This window comes from Phoca vitulina, unplaced genomic scaffold, assembly GCF_004348235.1.
Source record: "Phoca vitulina isolate PV1807 unplaced genomic scaffold, GSC_HSeal_1.0 scaffold422, whole genome shotgun sequence".
NCBI lineage: Eukaryota > Metazoa > Chordata > Mammalia > Carnivora > Phocidae > Phoca > Phoca vitulina.
In genome coordinates this window covers 13506-18374 of record NW_022590109.1, presented here as the reverse complement: position 1 = coordinate 18374, position 4869 = coordinate 13506, and the positions used below count along the sequence as shown (strand labels likewise).

At 41.3% G+C, this 4869-nt stretch overlaps 1 pseudogene; it reads right to left on the bottom strand.

Annotated features, from left to right (window-relative positions):
* Positions 1-538: 538 nt before the first annotated feature.
* On the bottom strand, positions 539-1710 carry LOC116629239 (annotated as a pseudogene).
* Positions 1711-4869: the final 3159 nt, after the last annotated feature.

Sequence of the window (4869 nt, the reverse complement as noted above, 5' to 3'; positions counted from 1 at the left end):
AACATGATAATCCACAGGAGAAAAAGAGAAACATAGAATATTTAAAATACATGTGGCAGTCTTGTCAAGAAAATGCACAAAATATAGAGAAAGCCCTACACAGCTGAAAGAAAAAACAAAAACAAAAACAAAGTGAGCATCTCTCCCTTGGTACTCTGATTATTTCAGACCTGCACCCCTAGCTTACTCCTACATCCTTCCTCCCTCAGGAAACACATTTTCAGAAAGGGATTATAGGCAAATTAACTGAGCTATAGGATGCTACAAAAATATATTTGTTTCCTTTGTCCAAGCAAAACCCAAGGATATGCTCCCATAGTTCAATAGTGGAATCATCAGAAACTGAGGAATGAGATTCTAGTGGGCAGATAAATGGGTTTCAGTTTTCCCTGCTTTGTCTTCTTCTATGGCCTGATTGGGAGTTGTACATACTATTTGATTTTGAAGAGATGGTAATGATAAGAGAGGAACTAGGGTTTGGAAACCAAGTTCACATAACCAATAAAGATGCTTCCACTCAAAACTGATGTAGAGAGATTTAATCCTTGACCAGTGGACAGCACCGAATCACTTGATCCTGAAGTGCCTCTTTGACTTTGTCATTCCTGAGGGTGAAGATGAAAGGGTTCAGGAAAGGGGTTAACACAGAAATCAACAGGGAACTATCTTATTGTACTCTGCTGCCTGCGTTAGCTTGGGTTTCACATAGAGGAACAAGCAGCTACCATAGCCTATCACAACAAAGGTGAAATGAGAGGCACATGTAGAGAGGCCTTCCTCCGGCCCGAGGCTGTGGGGATCTTGAGGATGGTAGAGATGATGTAGGTGTAGGAGACAATTGTTGGGGCCAGAGAGCCAATGATAATGGTAATAGCCATTAAGAAAAGAACAAACTCTGTGAAAAGAGTATCATCACAAGATAATTTGAGCAGTTGCCCTCGGTCACAGAAAAAATGGTCTAACAGATTTGACTTGCAGAGGGTAAACTGAAATGTGGCATAGACAGGCCATATTTCCAGAAAGGAAGCCAAACATCCATGACACAATGACCACCCAGATGCAGGTGCGGCTGTTCATAATGATGTTGTACCTCAGTGGGTTACAGACAGCCACGTAACGGTCCACAGCCATCACTCCCAGTAATGCAAACTCTGTGGTTCCCACAGCAAGGTACAGGAAGAGCTGGGTGACACAGGCAGCCAGAGATATTGTCTGCATCCCACGGAGCAGCAACCCCCAAAGCATCACGGGCACAACAATAGTTGTAACGAAGATCTCCAAGGCAGAGAGATGACCAAGGAAGAAATACATGGGAGAGTGCAGACGTTTATCAACACAGACAATCACAATGATGACTGTGTTTCCCATTAATGTCACTGAGTAGAAGAAAAAGAATACAGCAAAAAGAATGTGGTGTAGTTCTTGGGACCCAGGGAAGCCTAGAAGGTAGAACTCAGTGGCACTAGACAGATTGCTCATCATTTAGTCCTTGTTTCTGCTCCTTGTAAAACCTAGAGATCAAAGACTGGTAACATGGATCCACATGGTCCTGCTCTCAAAAGAGAAGGAAGACAGGTTAGGTTGACAAACTATTTCCAACCTGAAGATCAGGTAACATGACCCTACTGCTCACACTCTGCACAAGGCCAGACCTGAATGTGGGCACATGCAATCTACCTCAAGACTACCTGTCTTGATAGGGCAAAGACTTCTTCATCACTATTGGAGATAAGAAAACTTTCCCTGTCTTTTTACACCATTGGATGTGCCTTTTCGCAGGGGACAGAGGATAAGACTGTTTAAACTGGCCAGTTTTGAATATGAGTTGATCAGCCTCTCCAGTCCTGGGATTGTCCACTTCTTCTTGTGGACATGTAGCATGATGACATAATGGTGCTCTCAGTGATGTTCAAAACATGGAATGTTGAACCCTATGCCTCATCCTTACTGGTATTGTCTAGACCCATGTTGGGGCAGGAGAAAAGCGGCACAGTGTCTAAGACCTACATCCCTGCTCTCCCAGATTGTAAACCTCCATTGTACAGATGAGGACTACATCTACAAATGAGAACTCTGGAGCTTGAGATAATTTCCCAGGGCAGAATCATTATTCTCAAACTCCACGTGCCCTGCAAAGTGTTGGTAGGGAGTAAAAGTGGCACCTGGCACTGACAACAATAGATCTGAGGCCAGTAGCCCCCTAGGATGTCTGAATTTCTACCTCTCACTTTATCTATCCCATTACTCAAATGTCATCTCCTCAGAGGACTCTTGCCAGTTACCCTACCCCAACTGGAATGATCTGCTCACTTTTGGACTTTAGCATTTCTTCGTAGCACTTATTATTACCTGATATGATATGTATACTTACTTCATTCCTTCATGTAACATGAAGCAAATGCAGCAGTGACTACAACAAACAAAAATCCCTGCCCTTGGTGCTTATAGTCAAGGGGACGGTGGGTGTTAGACCATATACAAGACAAGTAACTAAAATTATGGTGTTAGTTTATTAATCATGCTGAAGTAAATATAAAGCAAGGAAGATGGACAGGAAATTTAATTATATTTATTCGTTGTTCATCTGTGACACTAGAATATAAACTCTATGAGAGCAGGGACATGTTTATATATATAATGTTGTTGAGCTATCAAAGTAGTGCTAATAAATTGTTAGTACATGATGGATGTATGGATGTGTGATAAATAGTACTTGTTCCTCACCTGAATAGTTGAGCCATACCCTCTGGAGCCTACTCTTCTTGGTTTCCCTTCATGGCTCATGTTACCATTTTCCCTTCCTCACTTCCCTTACTCATACAACCTCTTCTAAGTCTCTGTGGGCCTTTTAATGATGGGAAAACAGGTCAAGGAAAGAATTGTTGGGACAGCTCAGTGATCTATATTTCTACAATGTCTGCATAATGAGCACTAGGTGACAAAATATAGAAGAATCTTGACGTTCTCAAGCAGCAGTGTCTGTTCCTTCTATTGGGACAGAATCTGCTCTCACCTGTGCACAGGGGATTTGGAGGTGAGCCTCATCCATTCTTCAGACTCTTAGCCTCCTTGTTGTAGGAGGCAGCCAAGCCCAGAACTCCTACCCTGATCTTCTTTGACTCCTTTCTTCCTAGAGGAAAACCCTGAGAAGGCACTTACCTCCATGGAGGGGCCTCTCCACCACTTCCAGGCCCTCCAGGGCTTGGCTAAGGCTAACTGTTGTTTTGCTACTGCTGAGCCACACACAGGGGCCCAAACAACTTGCTCACGAAGAGCTTAGGAAAAAGTCCAGAAATAACAGTGTTGTGAGGAGCTGAGAGTCTCTTTCTCTCTCTTTCCCTCCCTCTACCCTCCTTCCCAAGGGGATTTAGTCACTGAGGTACCTCTCCTTAATTAGTCCAGGTTCAGGGCATCCCTAAGCAATCAGTCTGGGGAGAACAGAACAAACTTCTAAGTTATTCCCATTTTTGACCAATTAAGTGTCAGAACTTTCTAAAGTTTTTGCTTAATGAGAAAACATGAAATATCACCAATCAGAGGCTTTCAATAACAAGACTGTCTTTTCAAGGGCCTCAAGTCTAGGTTTTGAAAAGACATTTCAGACACTAAGCAGATCACCCCCTCTATCCTATATCCTAGACTCTGCCCTGATACTCTAGCTACTCAGAGAAAAAAATCATCCCCCAACCCCCAATAGGACAACCCCCAATTGACCTCTAAAATGTGCACCAATATCCAAAAAGCATGCATATTGGTCTCACCCAAAGCCTTAACTTCACCAGACATCCCCACAAAACCTGTTTCCTCCTTTGCTAATTTTAGAGAGACGCTCCTGATCGTAATCCTGTGTACTCTCCATAAAAAGGGAAGAGGTTCTGCTTCCAAATCCTACCCCATTCTCTGCTATTGTCTCAGGTTTCCACTCTTCTGAACATATGTGCATCTGTATGCATTCTAGCAAGATTCCTCCAGCCATTTATTTCTATGGCATGTCCATGATTGCCAGCTGGGCACTTCAAAGTGGGGACAGCATAAGGACAGCTAATGTAGGCAGTTATATTTACAACCTAGAACAACTGACAAATGTAAATTGTAAATCTGCTTTATGTTAGAGTGAGACAGAAAAAATGACAGTTACAAAACATTTATCTGGATTTGGGATTTCATTTGTAATATGCTTGTTAAATCTGAGAATGTCAATAGGTGCAAAAGGGCATGAAGTGGAAATAATCTTCCTTCCCTTTCCTCACATTGTCCAAGCAAAACCATATTGCCATATAATATTAGAAAAAAATGTATAAGTATGTATCTACATATTCTTTACAGAAAATGCTGTGAAAATCTATTTTAAAACCTTTTCTCTCTCACTTAACAATATATAAAAGATAGTCTCCCATATCAACACATGCTGTCACTTCTTTTCTCTTTTTTTTTGAATAGCATTCCCTTCTCTTTTTTTAACTTTTTTTAAAAATTACGTTATGTTAATCACCATACATTACATCATTAGTTTTTGATGCAGTGTTCCATGATTCATTGTTTGCATATAACACCCAGTGCTCCATGCAGAACATGCCCTCTTTAATACCCATCACCAGGCTAACACATCCTCCCTTCTTTATGGGATATGGATACCCCATTCTTTATAGCTAGCTCCCTATTGATCACTCTTTGTTGTTGTTTTCACTTTACTATGAAAAACGATGCTATAAATATCCTTAGAAATGCATAAGTCCATACACACTGATATTTCTGAAATAAATCCCTAGACTTGACACTTCTAGGTTAAAAGGTAGATATATCGAAGATATTGGTTTCTATTAACACCAAATTATACTCCAAAAATTTTGGATTGATTCACACTGCCAC